At 34.8% G+C, this 13,753-nt stretch overlaps 1 long non-coding RNA gene across 1 annotated transcript in view; it reads left to right on the top strand.

The window, feature by feature from the left end:
- Positions 1-12,003, top strand: part of LOC144254162 (uncharacterized) — a 60,349-nt gene extending 48,346 nt beyond the window's left edge. Inside the window, exons 2-3 of the long non-coding RNA XR_013343454.1 lie at positions 8,376-8,472; positions 11,888-12,003. This is a non-coding gene — a long non-coding RNA (uncharacterized LOC144254162). The remainder of the gene's footprint in view (positions 1-8,375; positions 8,473-11,887) is intronic.
- Positions 12,004-13,753: the final 1,750 nt, after the last annotated feature.

Here is a 13,753-nt window from a genome sequence, read left to right on the forward strand (position 1 = left end):
TCAAAATAGTCTGATGATAACTTCACCTTCACTGGAGACTTTTATGAGTTCCCTACAAACTCTTTAAATAGCTGATGCTGAATCACTTGCTTTGGGGGCACATTTATTGTGGACAAAAATTTTTCGTGGCATTGGATTATGGGATCTCAGATTAGCAATGTTGCTTGGCAACACAAGAGCATCCTAGACTTTTTCATTTTGACTTACCTAAATTCAAATTTCAAACTTTCAGAAAGAATCCAGATGGTTTCAAGATTTAACATTTTTTATCTATAAGGAAAAAAATATATTCAATTTAAATTTATTCCCCTAACACAAGAAACTCTAAGATTTTGTGCTAAGCAATTCCATTTATATCTATGTTAAATGTCTTTGCCATTTCCTTCAGTCTCCATCCCAGCTGTTCTCAGCACTACCCACACTCAAAAAAATCTCTTCCCATCTACATTTTTAGTCATAATTTTGCTCCAGGAAGGAATATACAGGAATACAAGTAATGTCCTCATCTTAACACCATAACACAATGAGAGTGGGGTGGGGGCAGGTAGAGAAGAAGAAAGAGAGAGAATTTATTTGCATCTAAACAATTATTCAAGAACTTGCTTTGTTATGTGGCAAATACTCCTTTTTAAAGGACGCAGATAGTAAATATCTGGAAGATTCAAGAAAAATGTCATAAGATATTTCCCCAAAATTTATCATATCAACAAGTGTTCATAAAGAATTTCCAATAAGACATTTATCACAGTATCATTTATTAATGCAAGTTACTTAAAACATTTTAAAATTTCCAAAATTAAGGAATAATTAATAACGTTAGTATTTCTATGGGTTGTAATCCTATGTGGACATTAACCTCATGATTGTGGATTATTTAATGATAAGTCAAAACGTTAACAGTATATTAGATCGTTAAGTACAAAACCAGTCACAAAAGCTCTGTATAGAATAAGACACCATTTATTTTCAAATATGAAGGGGTGTGTGTACACACTGTGTGTGTGTGAGACAAGGACATAGAAACAACAAAATATAAAAGGTTTGAATGATTTTTATTTTATTTTTTTTTCTAACATTTTCTCAAATATCTATGCACTAATTTTGTGGTATGAAAATAAGCCAGTTCAAAATTCTTTTATAAATGTTGGGCCATAGAGTAAGTGGGTTATCCTGTTTCATCCTGTGTGAGTTATTAGGCTTCTGTGTGTTATCTTCAGTCTCATCCTTCTGTTCTTCACTTTTTTAAGGCTGAGGTCACCATTCTGCACACAAACTCTCCTTTCTAGCTTGTTTCCTGTTAGATTCTACCAGTAGGAGTGCTGGAGGGAGGCTGGGGGAGACTTCCTATTTACTTCTTGATTCTGTGGGTTTCATCCCAGCAGTGGCCCATCACCCCACAACAGCATTCCGTTCCATCACCTGCTTCCTTCAGTTCCCCCCTGAGAAAGCCTGGCCACAGCCCTTGATAGTGCTAGCAGAAAGTGGGCAATGGCTCTTTTTTTTTTTTTTTCATGGATCTGACTCCTGGCTTCCATTTCCATTTACTGAGTCATCTCTAAAATTGTTAAATTTGAGTGGAGACTAAGAATGATCCTAAATGTCTATGGTAAACAGATGACCAGATGACCACATGGAGTCTCTGGCAAGGCCTGGAAAGAGGATCACAGTGTACACTCGTAGGGTTTAGGAACAGATCTATGTTCTTTTCAACATTTCTTCTTCCTCGGCCTTCACCTCTTCTTCCCCTTCTTCTTCTTCTGTTATTTTTGATGGCAGTGTTTTGGGTATTATTTGCTTGTTTTTAAGAAAAAGTTCTAGAGTGCTTTTGATCCTATGGAGATAGAATGCCCTTGACGGGGTCTTCATAACGACCTTGAAATCTGAACTTCTGTTCATGAATCAGGTATTGTATGGACAACAAAGCCCTAAATTGGGGCAAGAAATTAATCACCAAGTAAATATGCTTTCAAGAGATGCATAAGATGCTCAACATTATTTATTAGTCCTCAGTGTTCTTCTTTGACATCTCCTCCTGCTTCATGGTCTCTCACTTAATTCAAGGGAATTCCTTATGACTGAGAAGAAAACCTTGAGCTTAGAGATAGTTAGATTCTAAAGAACACATCCATAGGAAACAAAAGTTCAATTCAAATTGACGTTAAAACAATCACCTGGCCACTTTGCATTCTTCATGATACTAACCCATACTCAGAGAAGGTTTGTATGTTCTGGGGCAATCAATGTTGACTTTCAAAGATTATTTGAGTAGCTTCTAAACAGTGACTGAATTCCCTGAGCACATATTCATACTTTCTGTTCAATAACAAAAGTTAATAGAACACTACAGCAACTACACATGTAGTTTCCTAGAGATTTATATCTTCAGACACAAAGATTTAGATAGGCCCACCAGTAAAGAAACATATTCTGCTAAGGACAAATGGAATGTGGAATGGGTACAAAAAGATGAAGATTACAAATGGTAACCATGACCTTAAGATTAGTTTCAGAAATGAGGACGGTAGTATCTATGCATGCTTTATTCATTGCTTGATACATGCATTTATACAGTTGAGTTGACCCTCTCTGAAGATTCCATATCAGCAGATTCAAACAGCTGCAGATCATCAATATTCAGAAACATTTGCATCTACACTGAACATGCATAAACATTTTTGTCACTATTCCTTAAACAATAGAGTATAATGTTTGTTTGTATGACATTTAAATTTTATTAGGTATTGCAAGTAATCTATAGAGGACTTAAACCACACAAAAAAGATTTTCATGGGTTATATGCAAATATTATGCCACTTTATGTAAGGGACTTTAACAGTCATGAACTTTCGTATCTGCAGGGGGCCCTGGAAGCAATTTCCCATAGCTACCAAAAATACATGACTTTATTTTTATTAATATGCATGAGCTTATTAGCTAATTATTTTTATCTTTTTCCTCTTATTATATTATGTAAGGCTTTATTGGTTTGCTCTTTTTTATACTTCATATTACAAATCTCCAGGTGAGACTGGGAAAAATTTGAAAAGTCATCAACATCATCCATAAATGTAAACCATGACTCTTGAGACAGATACAACTTTCACCTTTGTGCCACCTATCCAGATAGAAGGGAGAACAAAGAATAGCTGTGACACCTTTCTATGCAAAATCATAGCTTTTGCTTTACGGAAGTTCAGAAAATATGTGAAGGCATGTATATATATGCAGAATAGTAAAAGGGTGAACTATACCAGTTTGGTAAATTACTTTTTTTCAACTCTAAATTCCTTGTTCTGTTCTCACTGAGAATGAAGCCTACATTTCCTCTTTGCCAGATGTGTCTTTCTAGATTCTATCAGAAGGAGGCACTAGAGGGAGAATGGACATCAGAAGATTGAACAGAGAAAATATTTTGCTAACTCATTCGAAGGTCTGGATTACTCCAATACTAAAACCAGACAAAATATTATAAAAATTTACAAACCTCCTGGAACTAAAAAGCAATTATATCAAGGTTTCAAGATGCAAGACTAACACACGGAAATTAATTGCTTTTTAATTTCAGCACTATATGATACTTACTCTTCCTCAGCATTTCCTTAGCAATACCCTTCAGCCTGGAAGCAGAAGAAACAGTCCCTTCAAAGACAAGCAGAATTGCCCTTCATCAGTCTGGAGCGCACCTCTGTGGTCCCTCTCCCAGCTTCTGGCTCTGATGATCCACACCAACACCTTGCTATTTTCTCGTAGCCCTGTGGGCATAGCTGCTTCCTGTGGGGCAAAGCTGTTTCCTATAGTTGATTTCTGTTCCCTTAATGTTCATTCTTTTACTTCCTTAGTCATCACCCATACTAAATCCTCTCTGTAATAATAATTAGTGGGGTCCATGATTTCCTGCCTGGATTTAACTGATATGAATACTTACCACACAGGCCATCACTGAATTTTACACACATTGTTTTACTTAATATTTATATCAGCCCTGTCAAATCTATAGTGTATATACATTATCCAGTAAATTAGATATGTAATATTCAATGTAATTTATATAAAATTTGCATATGTAATATATAGGTATTCCAGTGTACTGGGGCTGAGAAAACTGAATTAAAGTTTTTTTTTCCTTGTAATTTACTTGTGTTTACAATAGAATGCAAAGAGAAAAAAAACCTGGATTTGAGTACTGATCACATAATATTGATTCAAAAGGCCATCATCTGAAGTATATATAAACAAAAGTGATATATCCACATAATGAAATACTATTTAGCAACAAAAGAAGTGTGTGTGTATAGTCATATGTATATGTTATATGTGTATATATGTATATATATGTATGTACATATATATACACACACACATATATATATACACACACTTCATAAAGAATGAATCTTGAAATACTCTATGAAAGAAGTCAGAAATAAACAGTCACATGTATATGGTTCTATTTATATGAAATATCCAGCATAGGCCAATCTATACAGACAGAAAATAGATATGTGTTCTCTAGGGTCTTGAGGGAAAGGAATGGAGAGTGTTAATGCATGTGGGGTTTCTTTTGGGAGAGATGAAAATCATCTAACAATCCTAGGTAGTTGTGATAGTGACACAATTTTGAATACAATAAAAACCAAGTAATTTATAGGAAACCCAATTTACATTTAGAAATACATATAGATTAAAAGTAAATAATAGATTAAGGTAAATAATAAAGGATAAAGATATATTAACATTAATAAAAATTGTGACAATATTAATTGCAGGCAGATCAGACATCAGAGCAAGGAAATTTATCAGAGATAAATAGAGACACTATATAATGAAAAAAGAGGAGTTCAATACTACAAGAACTTATAACAAATGTTAATATGTATGTACCCAAAAATAGAACATCAGAACCTATGAAGCAAAATCTGACAGAATTTCAGTGAGAAATAGATGGATCTACTTACATAATTGGAGCCTGAAATGTCCCTCCATCTCAGAAATGGACAGATTCAGCAGTCAGAGATTCGGTATGGGTGTAATGAAACTGAACAACACTACTAATAAACTGAGCATAATTGACATCTTGAAACTACTTCATCTAGCAATGGCAAATTGTGCATTCTTCTCAAGCTGACATGGAAACTATTATTCACCAAGATAGAGTAAATTCTAGGCCAAAAACACACCTGAATTAATTTGAAAGAATAGAAATCATATAATATATAAACTCATACCATAATGTTCTTAAATTTGAAATCAATAATAGAAAGATTGCAAAAAAAATTATTAAATACTTAAGAGATTAAATAATACATTGTTAAAGAACCCAAGGATCCAAGCAGCCATCTCAAAATAATATTAAGTATCTGGAACTAAATGAATGAAAGTTAAAATGCAATTATTTAGAATTTGTGGGATGCATTGAATGCGGTGCTCAGTGGAAGATTTACAATAATAAATTAATATATTAAAAAAGACCTAAAACCAATAATGTAAGTTTCCACCTTAGAAAACTACAAAAAGAAGAGTCAATTATATCTAAAGTAAGTACAATAAAAGAAAAAAAATAAGGATCAGATTAAAAATCAGAGAAAAAACCAACAAAATCTAAAGAAAAAGTAGATTAAGTCCAAAGTAAATACAATAGAATAAATAATATGAATCAGATTGAAAATCAGAAGAGAAAGTCAACAAAACCAAACACTAGCTCTTAGAAAAGATAAATAAATCTTGTAGGATTTTAGCCAGACTAAATTAAAAAAAGCAAAGTCACAAATTATTAACATGAAAAGTGGAAGAAGAGGAGGATCTCGAGTTCAAAGCCAGGCTCAGCAACTTAGGGAGGCACTAAACAATTCAATGAGACCCTGTCTCTAAATAAAATTTTTAAAAGGTCTGGGGATATTGCTCAGTGGTTGAGCATCCCTGGATTCAATCCTCAGTACCAAAAAAAAAAAAAAAAAAAAAAGTGAAAGATGGGACATCACTATAGATCCAATGGGCATTAAAAGGAAAATAAGAGAGTATTATGAACAAACTTAAACTAGATGAAATAGGCTTACTTCTTAAAAAAACACAATCTACCAAGGTTCAGATGAGAAAAAATATGAATAGATATACACCTATAAAAGAAATTGAATCAATAATTAAAAACCTTCCAAAACAGAAAGCATGAGATCCAGATGAGCTTTTTGGGGATCTCTATCAAATATTTGAGGAAAAAATTATGCCAATTTTCTACATCTTTTCTAGAAGATAGAAGCAGAAGAAATACTTTCTAACTCATTCTATGAATTCAGCATTACCTTAAACTAAAACCAAAGAAATTCAAACAATCAACCAAAGAAACAAAACAAATAAATAAACAAAACACTCCTAGAACTAAAAGACAATGATAGTCAATTGCCTTCTTATTCATCAACTATACACAAATACAACTTGAGAATAAAACTAATATTTAAATTATCACCCCCTGAAAAATTAAAATGCTTATGTATAAATCTAGAAAAATATGCACAAGATCTTTATGAGTAAAAACTGCAAAACTCTTTGAATGATATCAAAGACCTAAACAAAAGGAGAAAGATTAGAAAATCATTGATAGGAAATATTGTCAAGATAAGAATTCTAATCAAATTGACGTATAGATTAAATGCAAACAAAATTCCAACAAGTTATACCATAGGCATTGAGAAACTCATTCTAAAATTTATATGAGGAGGGAAATGACCCAGAATAGCTAACTCCATATTGAAGGACAGACACAAAATGGAGGACTAACACTATCCAACTAAGACTTACTACAAAGCTCAATAATCAAGACAAGGTGGTATTAGAAAAAATTAAAAAGCATGTAAATGGAACAGAATAGCAAGCCAAGTAATAGACTGACATTTAAGAAGTCAATAATCTTTGGCAAAAGAAAAGGTACAATATTATGTAGTAAATATAGTCTTTCAAATAAATGGTACAAGGAAAGCTGAACACACACACAATTATATATAGCCATTTCAGCTCAAAACGAATCATAAAACTAAATGTAAAATTGCAAAGCTATAAGGCTCCTAAAAGATAACATAGAAGAAAACTTAGATGACCTTGGGTATGGCAGTGGCTTTTTATACACAGTGTCAAAGCATAGCCTGTAAAATAAATTATTGGCAATCTAGATTTTATTAAAATTAAAGCCTTCTACTCTGTGAAATTGATGCCATGAGCATGAGAAGGCCAGCACAGACTGGGTGAAATATCTGCAAAATGTACAACTAGCACATAGGGTTATTGTCTAAAATATACAAGGAACACTTACTTACAACTCAACAATAAGACAACCAACAAATCACCAAAGAAATGGACAAAAGGCTGGGTGCATTGGCCTATGTCTGTAATTTCAGTGACTCAAGACACTGAGGCAGGAGAATTTCAAATTCAAGAATAGGCTGGGCAACTTAGCAAGATTTTACTGCAAACTAAAATATAAAAGGAACTGCAGATGTGGCTCAGTGGTTAAGCATCCTTGGTTCAATCCCTGGTCCAAAACAAACAAACAAAAAAAATAGACCAAAAACTGAACAGACAATTCACCAGAGAAAATATACAGATGGCATTAAGGGCATTAAGTCTAAGAAAATCTTTTCAACATTTTATGTCATTAGGGAATTACAAACTATAACAACAATGAAATAACACAACAATCTGTTACAATGTACATAATCCAAAACACTGACAGCATCAAAGACTGACAAGGATATAGATCAGCAGAGGCTCTCACCCATTGCTTGTGGAAACAGAAAATGGTAGAGACACTTTGAAAGATACTATGGCATTTTCTTTCAAAACTAAATACATTCTTACCAAATGATCCAGCAACCACATTCTTTAGTATTTATTCAAATGAATTGAATTTTTTTCTTCACAAAAAAGCCTCTACATGAGTGTGTTCAGTGGCTCTATTAATAACTGACACACTTGCAAGCCATCAAAATATCCCTCAGTAGATAAAAAAATAAATTTGGTGCATCCAGACAATGAAATATTATTCAGTAATAAAAAGAAATGCTATCAATCATAAAAAGACATGAAAAAATTAAATGCATACTACTCATGAAAGAAGTTAATCTGAAAAAGTTACATATTGTATCACTACAAATACCTGATTTTTGGAAAAGGCAAAATTTTGGAGACAGTAAAAGGTTTTGAGGTTTCCAGGGTATTGGGGGTAGAAAGAAGAATAGTCAAAACACAAAGAAAAAAATTGTGTGTGTATGTGTGTGTGTGTGTGTGTGTGTGTATGTGTGTGTGTGTGTGTGTGTATGTTGCCCCCAGGGGTGTTTACCACTGAACTATATCACCAACCTTTTTTAAAATTTTTTATTTTGAAACAGGATCTCCTTAAGTTACTTAGAGACTTACTAAGTTGCTGAAGCTGGCCTCAAATTTGTGATCCTCCTGCCCCAGCCTCCCGAGTTGCTGGGATTATAGGTATGTACCACCACACCTGGCTACTCAAGAGAATTTTTAAGACAGTGAAAATGTTCTGTGTGATACTTCAAAGATGAATACATGTCATTATACATTCATCTAAATCCATGTAGTGTCCAACACCAAGAGTAAACCCTAATATAAAACTTTGGGCCATGGATGCTAATGTGTGTTGATGTAGGTGCATCAATTGTAACAAATGCATTACAAGATGTTGACAGTTGGAGAGTCCTGATTGTGGAGAGGAAGAGAGCACATGGGAAGTCTCCATATTTTTTTAATTCAATTTTGCCACCAATATAAAACTGCTCTAAAAAGTTCATTTATTTTTTTAAAAACCTTGCTTTTTATATATTTTTATGCCTCTATGACTAGTTTCAGGGTGTAAAAATGAGACATATTGTTTGGTAAAATAATATTATTACTGTTCTAAAACCATGTAGTTCTAACAGCGTGATATGTATGAAGTCTTAATTTTATCCATTTCCGAAATTCATTATACATTTTAAATGCAGAAGCTATTATGTCCAAACATCTGTTAGGTCCTAAAATTTCCAGAAGGAACAAATGACAGTCCCTATTTCAATTGGAGCAAAGGTCACATAAATGAAGAATTGGGATAAAGTATGAAGGAATGGCCACAAGAACGGCACATAAAACCATTCACCTCGTTTTCACCTTCCCATTTTTTCAGTTCCCCTTAATGTAATCAAATAAAATAATGTATTTAAATGTTTTTGAAATGCTAGTATGTCTTAGTCACCAAATAATATGAATTTAAATGTTTTTGCTGATACCACGTTTCATTTTTAAAAGGTAACTTATAAAAATGGCATATATCACACAAACTATCGGTTCATTTCTAAATATTGGTATTTTTAAATGGAGAATAATATGCATAATTATATGTGTGTATCATATTTAATAATATAGTTAAAGAATGAGCTATACATCATATTTACCCATATTATTCATAATAATACACCTACATTTAATAGTGTAACTATAAATGCCTACATTTTTGTGCTGGAAAACCTCTTTTGAAAATGCTCTGTGGAATTTTGTCCTCTGTCCCCACTCCTTTTATTTCTCACTTTGCTCAGAGTTATACTGTCAAAGCAAGGGAGGAATTAAAAGAATTTTTTTTTAAAAAAAAAAAGTAGAAATAACAACAATAACCAAAAAAAATGGGAAGAAGAGAAAGTGAGAAGCACAACATTAACAAATGCATATTTAACCGAGTCTGGGAGATCAAGGCCGACGGCACTTGGTAAACACTCTTTGGAGACACAGTGCTCAAAGGTTGTGTTTGCTGTTGTGCTTGGCGTTTGCTTTGCCTGTGATCTAAGACACCAGATGACCAGTAATCTCACTTGCCCTTTCTTCTCCTACTCTCTGAGGGCTCTGCATACACCTCCTCCCCCCACCCTCACAACCTTGCCTGCCCTTGGCCATGGCCCAGCTCCCTTGCTCCTGGAAAGATGTCTGGGGTGGTTAGGATTCCGCAGGTCACACCTTGGCCTGTCAGGACCTGGCGCCTCCTGTGCCCAGCATTAGCCCATCGCTTCATTTCACCTCCAAAGAGTCCAGCGACAAGTCTGCCTTGTTAGACTCAAATCTCAGTGAGCCCAAGGCAGCCGGCAGTTTCCCGTTTGGTTTCCTGTCATATCTCCTTATGTTTTGGCAGTCTGCGATATCCACAGTTCTTATTAACCTCAGTGAGAGCCATGCCACCGAGAGTGAATGCTAGGATAGGCGACTTGACTCCAGGGTTTTTACACTTAGTCTGCACAAGGTCAGTATTTACAAACTGCATATGGTTGGGCTTGAATTCATGATAAATTTTTAAAGTTTTAGTTTGATTCAAATCCTCCATAATATACTAAAGCTATGCAAAAGTCGAGGGGGCTTGCCCATGACACTTCCGTTTGAAAGGTTTAATTCAACTTTATCATGCATTACCAGCTTTGGACTTCACAACATCTCTCAAAGATGGAAGGGTAAATATTTCTTCCATTCACTGCATTCTATTCAATTATTATCCACTCATTCATTTAACAAACTTTTTTGGAGAATTATTAGCTTCTTGTCACTGTGACCAAAATTCCCAACCAAAACAACTCAATGAAAAGATTGGTTTTTGGCTCATGGGTTCAGAGGACTCAGTCCCTTGTCAGCTGGTTCCATTTCTGTGGGCCTGAGGTGAGGTAGCACATCATGGCAAAGAGCATGACAGAAGAGAGCTGCTCTGCTCATGGCAACCAGTACGCACAAGGAAAGAGAAAGGGGCCAGAGAGAAGATAAACCCTTCCAGGATATTTCTCCAGTGACAGACTTCTACTGACTAGGTTCCACCTGCCAATAGTCCATTCAGGTATCAATGCATTAATCATTTAGGCAATGACTAATCATTGCTCAAAAGCCCCATTTTGGAACCTCACTGCATTGAGGACCATGCTTGCAACACATGAGCTTGTGGGTGACATTCCAGACTGAAACTATGCCAAGAACTTTCTCCACTTAGCCCTGATTTTGGAGTGGAACTAAGGAACAACATATTGAATTATGTTCTTATCAGAGAAGCAGAGAATTGGGCAAATTGTACACATAGTAAGTGAGATGACAGATAAGCAAAGAACAGCAGAGTGATCCAATTTGACAGTGTAAGAGGGCACAAGTGAAGGCTGCTCAGAGGAGGCAGAGCCTGAGCTGAGACCTTGAGAAGCAAGACATTGCCAGGAAAAGAGGACACAAAAGACCCTGACATTCTGCACCTATTTACTACTTCTATAAACCCTATGACATTCTTATTCATATCATTGCCTCTTTTCAGATGTTTCAATCCAGGTTTAATGCAGTTATAGGACATAGGCAGTCAATTATCAAATAGCTGGTAGAGATGGGACAAGGTACTTAGCCTATCTAATTCCTGATTAGTGCTATTTCCACAAAGTGAAATCATTTCCTCAGGAGGAACGAATGTCATTTGAAGAAGGCATTGAGAGAACAGAAGAATCAAACGATACATTTAGATAGCTTCAACCTATCAGAAAACAAACAAACAAAAAATTCTAAGAATTTTGCCTGAAGTACACCAATTTTCTAAATCCCTAGTACAAAGTAAATGGATGAGATTTTCCATTTCTATTTGAAAATGGGCTTATTATGCGGTGACTCTTTAATAATGTCTGTGAAGCACAGGCCACTACTTAAATTTTGCTAAACAAAAAATAGTACCCAATTACAGTAAAATTCTGTACTTTTTTGGGTGTGTGTGTGGGGGGGGGTCATTAGAGAATGTAGAAATTTGCTCTTATCCAGCCAAAGAGAATGTATTAAATCCTTTTATTGAATAATGAGAGGAAGTGAAACAAGTAAAAGAACATAAACACATTTCTCCTGTAAATTTTCCTAGAAAAACAACAGGAAGACCTTTACCAAAAAAAATCACTTAGAAAAATTACTCAATGGAAAACCACAAGACTGAGAATGACACCCACCGGTACTTGCTGTGCAGCTCTGGATGCTCCACTTGAGCAGGGTAGGCACTTGGCTTCTATTATATGTAAATAGTCATTGTATTTCAGTTAACAGTGTTTCCGTGGATAAGTTAAATGACATTGCAGAAATAATGAGAATCATAAAATCCTACACATAGAAAGGTAATGTTTAAACTTACAACAAATTAAGTATCTTGCATGTATTAATAAACAATATTTTTATGAGCAGATATTTGAGGGAAAGAGTTCATACAGACATCTCAGGAAAACCTCGAATTTCCAGGAGGCCAGATTATAGCAACTCCTGTTATGCTGTCTGTAATTTATTTTAAATACTTTAGGATAGACAAAATAATGTGTGGGTGGATGAAATACCTTTGCTTTACACGCTGGAGTGAGTTTGAAATATGCTAATGAGGAATCTACTACCCAAGGGTAGTTGGACCATTTGAAAAACATTAATCAGTGTTCTATAACTCAAAAGTTGTAATTCTTAGTGTAATGACTAAATAATTATGAGGTTTTCTGTTTGGGGTACAAGGAACTGAACTGAGTGTGGCTTCATGCTGAGCCCAGTCCCTAAATCCCTTTTAATTTTTTTTTTATTTTTAGACAGGGTCTCACTAAATTGAAGAGAGTGGTCTTGAATTTGGTGATCCTACTGCCTCAGCCTCCAGAGTAGATGGGATTACAGGCGTGTGCCATCAGGCAGGCCCATAAATCCCAATGGCTTCTAACACCACTTCCCATCTGTAGTAGAAGAAAAAGACATTTGAAATACATTTTTCCCATTGTAAAGGTGATATGAGAACATGATGAACCCATGCTTACCATCCTTCAAAACTGAGCCCTGGCTCTAGGACTCTCTTTCTTGCCCACGGCCCAGGGTATATATAATAGAGAACTTGCCTAATTATAACTAAAGACTAGCTGATTCTCCCTCAAAACTATTGTCACACAGGCCCCAGAGCAGTTTTTATGCATGGTACTGGTCAGTGTCTGATGGATGGAGAGCTGGGACTTCACCTAATTTAAAGAATGGGAATCTAAGTGTTGTGTACCCTTGGTGAGAAATCTGTGCTAGATTGCATCTGAAACTTACTTTCCCATAATGTCCCTCATGGTGTGTGGAAGGAGGAACTTGGAGCACATGGTTACCTCTAAGTGGGGAGAGAAGTAGGGAAGGGTTGAGATAGAAATCAACTCAAAGAGCCTAATAATTGTGATTGGATGAATTGCCTTAAGCCATTTCACCATTCATTTCTCTTTTTAGCATTATTTGGAAAAGCAATTTATATTTCCCTTGTGAAATGTGCCAAGCATCTACTATAAACTGTGTATGTTGGGGAGATTATTACTTGGTGTACCATAACACAAGTTCCTATTCCAAAAACTTCAAAGAATCTATTTCTTGAAAGCATTGCTTCCGGTGAGGAGCTAATGGGATTTCATCTTTTATAATAACAAGGATCATGCAGCTGGCATTATTATCTCCCTTTTCACTCTGTCTTTTTTAAAACCCAGAATTGTTTAATGTTCAAATTTATGTCCTCTGGGCTGATACAAACAGCTTTCATTTTAGTTTTCATCCTTTATGTTTTAATTTTTGAATTTTAGTCAAATTGCTCTATTTTTATTATAATGAATTTTTATTTTATTTGCTACCTTAAATGCTTTATCCACCAAATGGATTGCAAATACAAACATATTTACAACTAAATTTATCATGTAACATGGATTTTAAATGGTAAGAGAATTTGGCAGCATTAAAAATTTCCTCT

The sequence above is a fragment of the Urocitellus parryii genome, chromosome 4 (genome assembly GCF_045843805.1).
Source record: "Urocitellus parryii isolate mUroPar1 chromosome 4, mUroPar1.hap1, whole genome shotgun sequence".
NCBI classification, from domain to species: domain Eukaryota; kingdom Metazoa; phylum Chordata; class Mammalia; order Rodentia; family Sciuridae; genus Urocitellus; species Urocitellus parryii.